Below are 16,214 nucleotides of genomic sequence, written 5' to 3' on the forward strand. Positions count from 1 at the left end.
TGTAGCCCAGATTGGAGGGGAGCATTGGCACTGGCTCCATGCCATCCTGCATGGCTGGGGACCTGCTCCCTCTTGGTATGGCACAGTTGGGAAGGGTCTCTGCAGTCCTGGATGAGTCAGAGAAGTGTGGGGGCTCGGCAAGTATGTGGGAGGAAAATTCATCAAACCCCCACAGACCACGGAGCCCCAGAGCAGCCATGGCTGCGAGCCTTGCACAGCGTCCGGCACCTGGGCACTGCCTGGGGGATCCAGGGCTGGAATGGCACCTCTTCCCCACTACTGACCCCCCTTTCCCTCTCTGTGCCCCAGCTCTGTGTCCAGCTCCACCTTCTCCACCTATCTGCTGCTGTCTGTGGTCTCCTGCAGCCTCAGGAGGCTGCAAAGCACCCTCTGCCTCCTAGCTTGGAAAGTATAGGGAGGCTCAAACACTGCACTTCTGTCATGTTTAAGAGTGCTGTAACTTTATAGTGCCATAAAAAGTGCTCTAAATTATAGCACTGTAAAATGTACACAGAGCACTTCTGTACGTACCCTAAAATGTTAAAATTTGCTGTTCTATAGACTTTTTCCTGAGCAGAAGAGTTTACTGTCTAGATTAAGCTCCAAGTTATAACTTCAGTTAGGAAGCAATAAGTAGTAATAATTGTCAGCTGTAGATTGACACAAGTCCAGTCTAATTCCTCTCTTGGCTGGGGATCAGGGCTGTCTGTCTGATGGACTGGTTTCAGTTCATGCCATTTGCAACCATATGGAATCTGGTGCAAATGAATTGCTCACACTTCCATCTTTCCAAGACACTGTTAGTTTTAACTCATATAGTAATCCAAGCTGTAACCATCCTATCCCGTGATGTCTGTAGCCAGGCTGGTAGGAGTGCTGAAAGCGTAGCCATTATTCATTTGTGGGTGCTATATGACTTCTTAATGCTACTTCTAAGTCAGTTTTTATCTGCAAGCACGTATGTGCCTGAATTTGACCAAACTTGTGAAGTCCTATGTGCAGCAGAACACTACTGCTTGTTTGGGCTGCTTGTATTGCAGGATGCCAGTTACAAAGCGTTTAACTGAGGACAGGATTTTAGCTGCTTAATAATATTCATACTTTATGTGAATCAACTGGGAACCTTCACAAAATCTTCAAATTGAAGATTTTTGGAGGGTTGAAATAGTTTTAGTAGCATTTATTTAAAGTTATTTTTCACGTGCTTAGTGCTTCTGCAGCAGTGGGTATTGTACAGGTCTGGAACAGAAAGGCCAAGAGAGTGCTCCTTTGCTGGCATTTCCAGTGCAACTGGAAGTGTTGGAGTTCCTGCCCGTTCTACTTGCACTGACATTCTCCACTCAGCTGCTAATTAGAGCTTCATCAACTTACCACTTTATGGATCTGACCCTCCAGGCATTTGGATGATTTGGACATACATTTTAGTCCCTTATCTAGCCCATGCTAGATTTGAGCTATGCAGCTCCCTGGTTTAGATCCACGCACAGGTTAGGCTGGATAACTTTGCTGGAGAAAGGAGTCAGTGAAATTTTGTGCCAGTTGCTTTCTTGTAGGGCTATAGATGTGACAAGTTTCACCGGGACAAGTTTCACTCTGCACCAACATCTTGGCCACATGTATCACATCCCGTGCAATACTGGAAAGACACGAGGAGAAGCCACCATGATGCTTTATTTCCAGTGCTCTGCATACTCCTCTTATAAGACTGGCTTTGGTTACAAATTGGCAGACTGTTAAATCATGTTAGGAGTCCTTTCTGGGCTAAAATAAATCACCCCTCCTGAGTGCAGAACGTGGGGCCTTGTGAGAAGTCACATTACCCCAGTGTCCCTGAGTGACAGGCCTCCTAAACAAACATGTTTTTGATCCAACTGGACTGGACAGGAGTGGAAGGGGAATCTTTTGCAACATTTTAAAAACCTCCACATCCAAAGGTGAAGTGTAGGTATCTCTTTAAAGGCAAAGGGAATTACGTTTCCTTTTGATTAACAGAATAGACGTGGTCAGCTGTGACTCAGATACAGTCCCTTTAAAGCAGAACTGCTGAGATCCTCCCATGCACACCAGGCCTGCCAAGCCTCGAGTTCAGAGGGTCATGTTTTGCTATATAACAGCAGCTGAGGTCACTAACACCTCGTCCAGCTTCCCACTCAGGTTTAGGTGTCAGCTATGACATCAGCTGTTGCAGAAGAAACACAGAACTGTGAACTCTGGTGCTGGGAGGTGAAAGCCTCGGTGTCTACCCATGAGAAGCAGCTTAGCTCTCAACCCCACGAAAGAGCTCCACACAGCAGGGGATCCAGTTGCAGCACTGTCCCTGAATTTCAATATGGTTACTTTATGAAGCATGCATGAATCAAGGGGAGGAAGTCACTTATGTGGACAAAATGATGGGAACTCATGCATATTACAGAAACTGATACTGCAGTATTATTTCTACTGAGCAGGAAACGAAACTATCACAAGAGAGTTGTTTTCTTCCAACTCCGTTCACAGTATATGCATGTTATCCATCATGAGTGTGGGTGTTGGAAAGAGTTGTAGGCCAGCCTTCATATTACATACAATAGCCTCACAGCAACCTCACAGCAATGCTTATGAGACATAACCTTGAGGTCCTGACCATGGATAGTCATTAAAGATCCCAGAGCACTTTTCATAAAAGTGAGGGGTGTTAGCTGAAGCTGTATCTTGGTTAAAGTCCAAATATGGATAATTATACTCCAACTTGTGCAGATCCAGCTGGCTAGCACAGCCTTCATTTAGTCTTCTCAACAGCTATATGCTGTTTCAACAGCTGTATCATTCCACCCCAGCAATGGCTGCATTTCAGGGATACCAGTGGTTTTGATGGTTACATTATAGTCATCTTTGAGTCATCACTCACTACAGAATTCCACAGCAGAAGGAATTACAGGAGCTAATATAAAAAAACTTGTATCTTTTTGTAAGGTGGGGACTAGAAATCAAAGGGGTAGTGAGGAAGGATGGAGAAAGGTGGGGTCTAGAGATGGATGTAAACCAAAAACACTCCCAAGTTATTTCTTACTTGTATTACAATATCACCTTGAAGTGCCAAGCACAACTGGGACTGCATTTGATAGGCACTATGCGGGCACATAGTAAAAGACAATCCTGGCCACAAAGAATATACAATCAAAATAGACAAGAGGGAGAAAGGAAGAAGCTGGATGCACCTTTCACAAAAGAGGAGCTATCACATAGAGTTTAAATGGAACAGAAGTCTGGCAGAACTGAGAATTAAACCAAAGTTCCTATATTAAAGCCAGCCCCTTGAGTACATGATTATTTGTTCAAGTTCAGACCTGGATCAGAGCTTTGACAGTGTGGACCCACCAGATGTAAGCCAAAGACTGGCTGAATGTCAGTATATGTGCACCAACCTATGTTTGAAAGTCAAAGAGGGGCATCTACATGTGTGCTTTACCGCAGTTGACTAATTAGCTCCACAGTAAAGTGTCACTGTTTACATGTGGCAATATTAGGCCGGAGTAAATTAATTAACTCCGCCATAGGATAGTACTCCCAGACACAAATACTATGCTACAATGGAGTTATTTAGTGCACCACAGCACACATATAAGTGGTGACTGGGGCTGGTTGGGGCACAAGGGTGCTCAAGTGTAGGGGCTGCCTGTCACCTAGCCCTACCTTGTGCCCCAGCCATCCCCTCCATAGCATGTTGAGCTAGGGCAGAACAGCTGCCAGCTGCCAGGCTAACCCCCAGGGTCCCTAGCCAGCTGGGGCTGTAGCACCTCGGCTCAATGTGAGGCAGTCCCTGGTGCATGTGTAAGCGCTTCACTCAGGAGCAATAAACTCCGGCACAAACTGCACTGGAGTTTATTCAGTTGTGCTAATTTCATGTGTAGATGCACCCAGAGAGACTCAGAGCTGTCAGAGTCCAAAGTAGTACACTTACATGATAATTAAGTCTTCTTAATGCAGTGCAAGTCATACAGTAACCTTGACTAGGTGTGAGCTTGCTTGAATTTTGAAAGCCAGGAGAGTTTGTTACATATGCAAAAACATATTTAGTTGGCATGAACCAAAGGTTTTTTCTTTTCCCAGAGGATGAATATTGGTTACCAGGCTCATAGGCGACGCGTAGAGGGTGCACGTGCACCCCCTGAGAGCACTGGTGCCCCCCCTGAGAGTGAGTGCTCTTGGCTTAGGCAACGGGCAGCGGGAGCAGGCAGAGCGCTGGTGCCCCCCCCCCCCCGGGAGAAGTACCACTGGCATTTCCAGGCTCAGTGTCCGGCCGCAGGGGAACACCCCCCCCCCAACACCACCGTGGCTGCCTGTGGACAGTCGGTCCCCGCTCGGCCCAGCCTCGCCACCAATGCCTGCATCGCTGCCTGCATCACCGCCTGTGGGCAGTCGCCATGCCTCCCAGCTTCAGGAGGCACGAGTCGCATGTGCCCAGGCTAAAACCATCTCTGGGATCTCCATGCCACATATCCATCTTCAGAACAGAATGAGATGAGAGATTTTGACTAGCCGATTGTGTGTAGCCCAGAGAAGTCTGCCACTATCCAGTTAGGTTGCAAGGCTAATGGCAAAAGTACTTGCTGGCTGCAAGTTTGACCTCAGCGCAGCTGCTGTGCTCTCTGGACTTTTGCCACAAAAACACTCACGTCAGCCCACCCCTAAATGAGAATATTTTCTAGAGAACAGACACATTAGGCCAATTTTGCAGACCTTGCAAGCTGTTGTAGAGAGGGATGATTCTGGGGCCACTGTGTATTATAATACGCTGTACACATCCCCAGTGCCTTATTGCAGGGTAGGTTATAAATCTTGAAGTCAGTTTCTGAAAGTGTGCGTAACTGAGGGCCTCCCAGTACTGTTGTGAGGCATAGCTAATGCAATAAAGTCCTCTAAAAATGCAAATAGCTACATACGGTCAGCGCTAAGTATTATTTTATTACCATTTTAACACATCAGGAGTCTGGTGTGTGTACCTTTGTTTTAATATGGCTGTAAAATCCAATCTTTTGGCTTCTAATAAATAAAAAAAGATGAACATGGAAAACTCTTTCTTCCATTCTGTTGGCTCCTTCCATACAGATTAAATGCAACCCTACTCTCTTGTAAATATAGTGGCGCTAATCCCAACTTCCTCTTCAGTTTGAGCCCTGCCTTTTTCAGCTCCAGACAGAAGTGTCCTTGTAAGAAGTAGCTGGGATCTTTCTATGTCTGCCCTGCACTTTCTGGAAATCCCATGTAAGAAGAGAGCCAAGAGAAAAGCAGGAAGGCTGGAGAAGAGAAATGCAAACATTGGGTGGCCAAAGTAACACAGCAGTTCGGACCACTCACTGCAGGTGAGAAAAAATGTGGGAGAAGGTCACTTTAGAGTAGTAGCTGGTAAAGCTAGAACAAATAAGAGGAAATCCTTCTTTATATGGCTCCAGGAGAATCCTGGGGTGTGCTCCAATTAGCTACTGTGACTGAGTTTAAAATATGGGCAAATACTTTCAGGCCACTAGTAACTGCTCACATTTGTTTCTTTCAATTTAAAGAACATAAACAATTAAATACTTTCCAATCAATTTAACCAAAGCTGATTTTATTGCAACTATCAGATGAGATGCGCCCCCCGCCCCAGGTACCTTCTCATCCATTCTAACTGCAAGCCAGAGAATTAATGCCCAAAACTGAAAGCAGATTTACTCTTCCTATACCACAACAGGAAGCAGTCAGTCAGCAAGAAACATTGCAAATAAAATCCCCCTACCATGCAGATGCCCCACTAAAACCATTTACCTCAAGTGCCCACAAAAAGCTCATTTTGCCGTATGCCCTAAATATCAACACATTGGCGTAATTTCAGACCAAGGACATTCCAAAGTTGAACAAAGATCAACGTAATCTAACCTTATCATTCAGGGCATAAAGGAGTCAGGAAGGAAGCTGTGGACTGAAGAGGAAATAAATTGCTGGAAGAGTGACTGCTGCCATCTTGGGCAGCTTGAGTAAAAGACATGAGTTCCTACAGCTTCAGCTAAGAGTTAGGCTCTGTAGATGGGGATAATAATGAACTGTCATCCTCAGTGGATTGGATATGGAGGAACATACAACATGCCCTTGACCAGTGAATTATAAAGGCTAGGTTTTCTCACCAGAAGGCCATGAACAGCTTTCCCTAAGAAAGATGCACCTTTAAAATGTCGCACAAAAACAGAAACGACCAGAAAGAGGAGGAAGTTGGTTGTAGCAGGGACAGATCTGGGCTGACGAAACTGGTCTCTGAGCTCCCCCAAGGACTGGGAACATTAGGTTCCTTTAGTCCCACCTTAAGATTGTAGTCCATGGCTTATATATTTCCTAGTACAGCCAGCCTCAAGGCACAGGGTGTAGGATGTAGAACCAAAAACACTGTTCCGCTTCTGCGCTTCATCGGAGCAGTGCGCACCAGTAAGCAAGCGACCCCGGGCTACTAAACGATAGGGCTCAGCACTGCCTGTGCATCCTGGAACTCATTCAGGCCGGGATACGTTGTTTAGCTTCTCATACCTACTGTTTCCAACAAAGTAAACTCACAGTGGAATGGCTGACAAAGAGAAGCAGGGCGGACGTGTTATAAACCATTGCTCTAAACACAAGGCATTCAATGCCTAAGTCCCACAACGAAGATTAAAATAGAAGCAGAAATGAATGATTAGCACCAAGTCTGTCCTTGTAACAGAGGGTTTAATATCACGGGTATGCATCATGGTACTAACTGAACAGTCTCATATACAAGCCATGAGCCAGTCTTTGTCAGCTCTGGCGTCAAGTGATATATAAGATGCATCTGGCCCCTCATGAAAGCTCTTTCCTCCTTCCATCAAAAGATTTGCAATTTGCCTGTGACAGCCCAGAGGTCCAGTTCCTGAATGACTCATGATGTTCTTCTGCTTAAAGGTCTAGTTTGTGCTTTGCCTCTGACTCTTATTTTAGACTTACACTTTGTTGCTAAGTCTAGAAATCTGGGAGTCATCCTTGAACTTGGATTCTTTCCTTCCCACAGTGCCTGGCTCAGTAAATCTGACTGTCCCACCTCCAGATTGCCGTTGCCAACATTCGCTCATGTAGCAACTTTATTTTTGCTGAAATCCTCATTCACGCCTTCAACACTTCATAACTTGACTATTACGATTCCCTCTTCTATGCTGCTACTCTAAATTGCAGGTGCTCCTGGAGACTGTGGCCAGACTGCTTCCTTGCCAGGGAAGTGAGACCACAACACCCCTCTCCTCTGCTAGAAACTGCTGCTGGCTTTCTAGCCATCTCTGGCTCAATTCAAAACCAGCCTCCTGGTGCAAAACTCTCCAAGAGCTCCCCACATCCTTCCTCCCTGACCTCATCCCTCCACCTACTCTTTGGTGCACTTATTTGTCTCTTCCAGCATTTGTCTTCCCTGGCCTTCCCCCTTGAAGACTTGCTGGTTGAGAGAGTCACTCATCCATTTGCACTGATCTGTCTCTGGAGAAGTCTCACTCTCTCTCTGACTCATTTCACCTCTTAACATCTTGCCATAAGTCCTTCCCTCTTTAACACACCACTGGCCACCTCACTAGCATTTTGCACAGGAAAGATGCTAACTAAAACTACAAGGGTTGGACCCAGGCTTACATCTGGCCAGCTGTATTAGATGATTCATGCTACACTTGTTAGCATGTCAGACAGATTTTGGTCTGACCCCACACAGCTTCATATGGTTGAGGGCAAAAGGCATCATCCCTCCTGCCATCTTAATCCATGCACACATCCCTGGACCCAGGCAGTTAGCATGAAGCAGACAGTGGATCCCACTGCTATCTCAGGGAATGGGCTTTGTTCCATCCCCATGGACCATTGTTCCCTACCCAGCTCAATCAGATAGACAGAGCATGCCAACTTGCTGTTCATAGATTCATAGACATTAGGGCCGGAAGGGACCTCGGAAGATCATCGGGTCCAGCCCCCTGCCCCAGGCAGAAAGGCAACACTTGCTGTTGGGAAAGTCCTACCACATAGGGCAGGGGTTTTCAACCTTTTTAAGCAAGTGTACCTCTTCTAGTGGTGGCAGCCGGATTGGGGGAAGCGGGGGTGCTTGCACGCAGCCATCGCCGCCACTGCCACACCCCGCTTACCCACGGCTGGTCACACGTGTGGCTCTGTGGGCTGCTGACGGGCCTCACGCCTGGCCAATCGCATGCCACCCATCAGCAGCCCACAGAGCCGCATGTGCAACCAGCCGTGGGAAAGCGGGCTCCTGCAGTGGCGCAGGGTGGTGAGTGGTGGTGTGGGGTGATGGGCGGCAGCAGCAGCCACCACATGCAAGGTCCCTCCCACGTCCGGCTGGCTGGGTGGCGCCTGTGTGGCCTGCAGAGGGGTGCCACTGCCCTCATGCCCCCTCAGCCATTCCTGGAGGCAGCAGCACGAGGTGGTGGGTGGTGGCAGCGGCCGTCACATGCAAGCCCCCCTGCCCCCACATATGTCCACAGAGGGTCACCACTACCCTCACCCCCCGCCCTGGTCCTGGGAGTGGGCACAGAAACATACTCCCCCCTGCCATTCAGACCCTTTGCACCTCACTGCCTCCTGGCGGCCAATCAGATGAGTGAGCTGGGGTGGGAAAAGCACCGCACTGTGCCGCATGGAGCCAGCAGTGCCCAGCGCACCCCTGCCTTCCCCCAGGGTAAGAGGGGATGTATGGGAACATGCCAAGGGAGGCACTGCCGCCCCCCAGGGTTCGCTCCATCCCCACCCACCCGCGTGTACCCCCTATGACCTTTCCAAGTCCCCCTGGAGGTATGCACACCCCTATTTAAAAACCCTTGGCATAGGGCATATGATTCTAAGACTAATACAGCATGAACTTTTATGAAACTCTTGAGCCCAAGGATCTTATTGAATTTGTGATATCTTTTCCTTGTTATATAAAGCAGAACTGTTTGTTTGTTTTTTAAAAGGAGGCAAAACCCCTCCTTCTCCACATCACCAGTTCCCTCTCCTAAACTATAGGCAAGCAATCCATCTTGCCAATAATAGCCATGTATATTTATTATACTCTAACTTACATAATTTTGACAATGAGGATTTCCTTTATTTGCTCTTTTTCCATAATAAAGTTAGAGCTTGTGCCCACTTTCAGACTCACAAACACAAGTCAACATTGAGCATAAGCCACCCAGCCCAAATATAACAACCCAATTCTGTTGCTTTTGAAAATTTCTGTATATTCAAGGATATACCTGAGCTGCATAATTCTTTAATTCCTAGTCTGTCCATCCCTCAGGTGGGTAGCTACAATAAGAGGCCTATGGGTGTCCGTACATTATATGTGTGTGTGCCTGCACAAAAGGAAACATGGCAGAGGTGATATCTTTTATTAGACCAACTAGGTATTTGCAAAAAAAAAATTTTAGTTGCAAGTTTTCAGACACACTCACCCTTTCTCAGGCACAGGAAAAATTCAAAGATTGTCAAATTTCTCCTACGTGGAAATGAAAATTCATGTATACAGATATGGTATACACAAATTCACAGACAACAGAGATGTGATTCCTTACAAGGATGCAGACAATCAAGAAACATTTGTTTAGTACCTAAGGCTTTACTTGGCAACACCTTGCAATCAGCTTCACAAACCCTTGAGACTGTGTGTGGGCGTTTATTGTTCTTCCTTCTTATATCATGTTACTGTATCCAAGTACAAAAATGTCCTCCAGCAATGTAGTGCTTTTTCCTCCCATCCTTCCCATGGAGCTTAGACTTGGTGAGCTGCGTCAACATTGTCATTCCATTAATGTCTTACTCCTCAGGTATAGCTACTCCCAAATTTAGCCAGGAGTGCCCTCTGCTGGAGTTTCACTGATCTGCTACAGTCACAGTGACCACACACACACACACACACACACACACACACACACACACACTCTTTAAAAAATGCCTGAATACAGGAAAGATAAAAAATGCCTAAATACAGGAAAGATAAAAAATCACTCCTAACTTAATTTGTTCTTGCTTCAGACACAGTTTATTCTGTCAGCTAACCTGCTCTCCTGGCACATTTTAAATCCTGTGGTAGCTTTTTACTCTCTCCGGTGGCATGTGAATTTAACAATCTTTCTCCAAGGCTGATTATAATAGTTTGGAGCATTTAATTTGGGGGAGGAGAGAAACAGATTTTTAGTCAACTAAATATCAGGAAGGAAATATTAGTTTTTAAAATACTAGGTTTCTCCCCCTTTTCCCTCCTCCAGCTGCTCCTAATGTGCATCTTCTGATATTGGCCCCTTTCTGCTTCCAGTTTTACCACCGACCAGCAGGATCAACCATAAATTACCAGCCGCAGTCAAAGCAGTGTCAGAAAAATATTAGGTAGGTATGAATGTGGTTTGGATAAACCCTTTCTCTGCCCACACAGTTCTGTAAACAGATGACGTTTATTCTCTACAACTTGCCAGCATTTAAGAGGTTAAAGATATATTTACTAGGATGCGAAGGCTGCTGACAAAGGTCTAATTATTTGATCTCATTCCTCCAGTTTTGAAATCTCTCACCTGATTGCCAGCAAAATCTCAACAACATTGCTAACACCATTACTAATACTTTGAGCTCATTCAGAGGAAGAGCTGTCTGTGCTCCTTGCAAATGCTAATTTAGCTCCACACCAGAAGCGCAGGTAATAATAATTATACTTTGCATTTACATAACATTTTACAAGACTTGGGAAGAGTTTGCTTAAGAGACCCCCTCTTTCCCTGGGCTATCATACCAGGGAATGAGACAAGGAAAGACAGAAATGCAGGAGCCATTTCATTTTCATGGGTAGGTATGGGCAGTGGTCCTTCTAGAGTGATAAACCTGGTGGGTTTGAAATGACCTGACCAGCTTGCCCTCAAAGTTATGTTACAATACCAGTCTACTTGGTTGGGATCTTTAAGAGTGGGGTTGGGGACTGGGATTGTAGGGACCGGCTCTGGTTTATCCTAGCTATTTTCATCACAGCCTCCTTGTTGGCTGAGACCAATGGACTTAGTTTAGTAATGTGGTTTGCTGTCAGTATTTTTGTGTGAATGCGTGGTTTTAATATGATGACTAGATAAACAGAAGCCTAGGACAGGTGTGTTTCTAACTGGAGACAAACTGAAATTTATATAAGGTTCTTTTACCTGCAGATGTCAAGGTGCTCTATAAAATTTGAATTTAAGTCTCTCAGGAGCCTGAGAAACAGGCATCTTTATATCTGTTAGCCACAGTGTATATCCTAAGGCATCACATCACATGCCTGCTGTCACATGGTGATGAAGAAAGATTTTGAATTCTGGCACAAGCCCTTTGCTCGAGCTGCTTGTTTCCCTCGCTTGTAGGATCATAAGCGATAGTGCTATCTAACTACAGCATGGTTCCAACTTGCTTTTTCTTGTATGACCACAATGGTTTTATGCAGTCAGGTTTGGTCTCTACATTGACTACTCCTAAATATAACCTGGGGCAGAGGGGGATGGGGGTTGTGGGACTCGAGCTTTAAGTGCTTCTAGTTGTGGAACTTATTTTTGATTCATGTTAGGAAAGCCTAATCCTTCTCAGTCTTTAAATCAACATGGAAGGGGAGTGTATACTTGTGAGTTTGAACTACACAGTGTCAGGCAGTTTTTGGACCAGGCTCTGTATAGAAGAGTTTCAATATTAGGGCTCTAACTTAATTAAGCATTTAAATGAGACACTTCACATTTACCACTGGCTTTTTGTGGCAGTGGTTGTTTTATTCTGTGTTCAGGCGTTAGAACAGGTCATGCTATGTTCTGCAAAATATCATTCTCATCTGCTAGGGTACAAATGAAAATAGCGACAGTGTTTCAAGCGGAGCACTGTTTTCCTTGGAGCCCATGCTAGAGCAGCTGCATGATCCTGTTTGTTTGTTTGCGAGCAGCCTGTGGTTATGTTACCTTTTTCTTAAATGTTGTCATATGAAGGACAGCTTCAGTGGACAGTCTCTTTAGAGATGCCAGTCATCTTGGCAAATTCACGACCGGGACAGAAAAGGACTAGAGTTAGAGGCAGATCTTTTTACCAAAGTTTGAGGTGTCACCAGGTGTCTGATGTTTGGTCTAAACTGAGAATGAGGAAAGTAAAGCAACAGTTGAGTGTGTGTATATAGCAGAGCTGGATTACAGATCATACTTCAGCTAGCTACAGCTCAAAGAAATGCAAACCAGACTTCATTTTGTCAGCACAGCAGAAAATATCTGCATTTCAATCATCATTTTGTAGCTAGAGACACTGGGCCACATTCACCTCCACACAAAAGACTTGCATGTACTACTGGACAAACCTGACAACTTCAGCTGTCTGAGTATCACAGAGCCCTCTGCAAATGAATACATTTCACCGAGAAGGTCAGACCTCATCTTTAGGTTCTCTGACCCCTAAGACTGACGGACTGTCTCCATGACTAGTAAAAGTCCAATGCAATCCAGTGCAAACACTGCTTGTTTGGTTTCTACAACCCAGACTTTAAAAATCTGTTTCACCACTGACTTGTGAATCTGAGCCTGAAACTCAAAAGTGAAAGTCACCAATTTATTTTAAGTGCCTTAACTCAGTAAAATGCAAAAATCATTCAGCATTTGCCATGACAGAGGCTTTTGATTTTAAAAAAATCTTAGCATTTTTATATAATAGAAAATGTTGAATGAGAATAGACCATTAGACACCTGGGCAACACAGGCCACGATGTTTCACCCAGTGACACTTGTACAAAACCAATAAGATGATTTGATCCAAGTGCCTCTTCTAGAAGGGCAACTTGTCTTCATATACAGCCAGAGACAGACGATCCACAACTGCCCTGACCCCTATTCTAGTTGTTATCATCCTCACGGTGAAAAAATTTTGCCTTATTTTTTGTTTGAAGTAGTCTTGGCTTCAGCTTCCAGTCACTGGTTCTTGCTGTGCCTTTCTCTGGTAGGTAAAAGAACCATTTAGGACTTGTATTTTGTAGACTGTAGTAGGCCCTGAGCTGTTTAATAGTGATATCTTATAGCAACTGCTTACATCTGCTTGACTAGAATTTGGGTAGGATACAAAGAGGCAAAGGAAACGAGTAGACGAGAAAATGTCATTGGCAAGAAGAGTTCAGAAGGCAAAAGAAAGGTTAAGAGGTGTCAGTTCAGGGTCACTTAAAGTCATTCAGTAGGTTTACACCAGATCACTCTGGTTTAAGGCAGACACCATTTATACAGGGGGTTAAAAATAGGTATGTCTGCTTGACAACAAGCCAGATACACTTAATAACCATATTAGACAGACTTCATATTGGTATTAATAATGAAATAAATTATTAGGCACATTTCTATATAATCTAGCCTTAATAGCAAGCTTTTGAAGTTGAGCCAGGTAATCAGGTATAAAAATCCAGATACTTCAAAATCTTTGCTCTTTAGCTTTGAACTATGGTCCTTGCTGAATGGCCCATATGCAGATGAACCAACGTAAGTGCTTCTTTGAAACTAAGGACTTTGTTACACCTCACTCTGCAAGCCGCACAAATGTTGACTAGTATCAGTGCTAGCTTGGAGTTTGGAGCAGTCACACCCCTAGTCAAGAAACCTTCTCTGACTGTCCCCCACTTGCACAGCTAGGACTTGCCACTAGAAACCTGGTGAGCAGGGACAGGACTAGGAGCTGTAGCTAGGAGTTGCCACTACAAGGCTGGTGAGCCAGGACAGGCTTCTATCCCTACTCGATGGGTGGGGGTGTGAGAGCTCCTGGGATATTAGAGGACTTCAATTTGGGCAGCACATCTGCAGCGACGGGCCACACCTTAATGGAACAGGAGCTGGATAGTGCAGATCAGAGATAATCCTGCTCTGGGTGGAGTAACTTTGAGCTGCACTTTAAACCCCTTTAAGGTGTTAAAATGTGTGGACAATTCAGAGATAAAGAGCTCCAGAAGCCTCCCAAAATTGCTGTGTAACAAGGCCCTAAGAAGGCCCTTAGTTTTAAGCCTGGGTAACAAGCCCTTTTCCCTATTAGAGCCACCTATTAGAGGCTTTTAAATTTAGGATTAATCTTTATATTCAAATATTAAAATATATATTATTGATGAGCATTTAAATATTTGGTTTGAAAAGATTAATCTGTATTGTCTTGTCATTCATATACAATTTGTATTTCAATATTAAAATTGCTGCTAAAATTTATTTGATCTTATTCTCAAGTACTGGGTTTGGGTGGGACAGGCTCCCCAAACCTTCCTTGGTCTCCTGAGCACTTCTGTAGGACTACAGTTTTCCCCTATGAAGATTTTTATACCTTAGTTTCATAATTTCATAGTTTCTAGGGTTGGAAGGGACCTGAACAGATCATCAAGTCCAACCTCCTCTTGATATCTATCCAACCTCCTCTTGAAGACCCCCAAGGTAGGAGAGAGCACCATCTCCCTTGAGAGCCCAGTCCAGAGCCTGGCAGCCCTAACTGTAAAGTAATGCCTCCTGATATCAAGCATGAACCTGCTCTCAATCAATTTGTGGCCGTTATTCCTTGTTATCCCAGGTGTTGCCCGGGGGAACAGAGCCTCACCTATTTTCCGCTGGTCCCCCCTGGTGAGTTTATAGATGGCCACCAGATCCCCTCTCAGTCTTCTCTTGTGGAGGCTGATAGATTCAGGCCCTTTAGTCTATCTTCGTAGGGCCTGGTCTGCTGCCCCCTGACCATGTGAGTGGCCCTCCTCTGGACCCTCTCAAGGTCAGCCACATCCCTCCTGAAGTGCGGTGCCCAGAACTGGATGCAGTACTCCAACTGCGGCCTGACCAGCACCGCATAGAGGGGGAGGATCACCTCCTTGGACCTGCTTGAGATGCATCTGTAGATTCATGACAAGGTGTGGTTAATCTTACTGACCGCTTCCTCGCATTGGTAGCTCATGTGCATCCTGGAGTCAACACGGACTCCAAGATCCCTTTCAGCCACCGTGTTGATGAGAAGGGTGTTCCCCAGCCTATAGGTACGCTGCTGGTTCCTTCTCCCTAGATGCGGCACCTTGCATTTGTCTGCATTGAATCCCATCCTATTCTCATCCTCCCACCTCTGTGATCTGTTTAGATCTAGTTGGATTCTGTCCCTCCCCTCCAGTGTGCCCACTTCTCCCCACGTCAGCGAATTTGGATGGTGTGCTTTCCACGCCCACCTCCAAGTTGCTAATAAAGATATTGAATAGCACAGGCCCTTACAGCTTCTCACTTTAAAGCACTTCATCCAACCTTCAAATAAGAGCAGATAAGGAAATTATTGTTTATAGTTTTCTGCCTGTGATAACATTCTGTTAACTTGCATCCTTGCTTAATATTTAAAATGAATAACCTATTATGAAATTGTGCATGGTTGAAAAATGAAGGCTAAGTGACTGGCTTATGCGGCTACAAAACACACCAGCAAATAGATTCTGTAGGCAACCGACTAAATAGTTATTAAATACTAAATGAAGAAATAAGATACAGGGCAAAGGAAGCAAGAGCAGAATTCTTCCAGCAAGCAGTGTCTAGAATTTAATATGATAAAGCATACAAGTTCATTATACAGAACCTTACAGAACTAGCCATGCGTTTTCAGGGACGTAAATCAACATTGAGGTTATAGCAAACCAAGAAATCATGCAATCCTCTCTGGAATGACTCAGTTTGACACTAAGTTTGGGCAAGTTTGATTCTTAAGTGATGATGTAGCTGGTGTTGGTAAACCATAAGGTTAGAATGCTTGGTTTAGCTTGGATTACAGATGAAACCTTGAGTTACAACATGCCTACACTCTGGGGGAAAGGCATTGTTTAAAATTGGGACCCAATTCTGATGCAGATTTTATAGCCCGAGCACATCCTTACTCTTTGGGACCCCTGCTGTGGGAAATACTCTTCCCCTGACACTACATCAAAATCCTTCATTTTTAATTTCCGCTTGCAACCAAGAATGTTGGTCAATGCAATCACTGAGGCTGTGGAACACGCTGAGGGAGGCTAGGGGTGGAACATGTGATTTTATGGAGCATGGAAAGGGAAAGCAGGTGAAGCTCATGGAGTTTTATTTGGAGATTTCATTGGAGGTTTGGGTGCACAAAGAATGCAAGATCAGGGCCTTTGTTTACACGTGATAACAAAATCCTTTGGACAAATGCTGTCATTTAGCTTCAACACTGGTTTTATTGGGCAAAACCTATTTATGACCAAA

The 16,214-nt window shown here is 44.9% G+C and overlaps 1 protein-coding gene and 1 long non-coding RNA gene across 7 annotated transcripts in view; one reads left to right on the forward strand and one right to left on the reverse strand.

The window, feature by feature from the left end:
- Nucleotides 1–16,214, reverse strand: part of LOC109280905 (uncharacterized) — a 193,315-nt gene that overhangs the window by 30,503 nt on the left and 146,598 nt on the right. The gene's annotated exons all lie outside the window — the stretch shown is intronic.
- Nucleotides 1–16,214, forward strand: part of FGF1 (fibroblast growth factor 1) — a 53,682-nt gene that overhangs the window by 7,586 nt on the left and 29,882 nt on the right. For 3 of the 6 annotated variants that reach the window (XM_019478424.2, XM_019478414.2, XM_019478418.2), the window contains exons 3-4: nucleotides 5,170–5,342; nucleotides 10,298–10,368. The exons of 2 other annotated variants lie outside the window; for them this stretch is intronic. The gene's annotated coding sequence lies outside the window, so the exon portion shown is untranslated. The remainder of the gene's footprint in view (nucleotides 1–5,169; nucleotides 5,343–10,297; nucleotides 10,369–16,214) is intronic. One more of the 6 variants, XM_019478417.2, reaches the window with a different exon arrangement.

Source organism: Alligator mississippiensis, chromosome 9, assembly GCF_030867095.1.
Source record: "Alligator mississippiensis isolate rAllMis1 chromosome 9, rAllMis1, whole genome shotgun sequence".
Classification (NCBI taxonomy): Eukaryota; Metazoa; Chordata; order Crocodylia; family Alligatoridae; genus Alligator; species Alligator mississippiensis.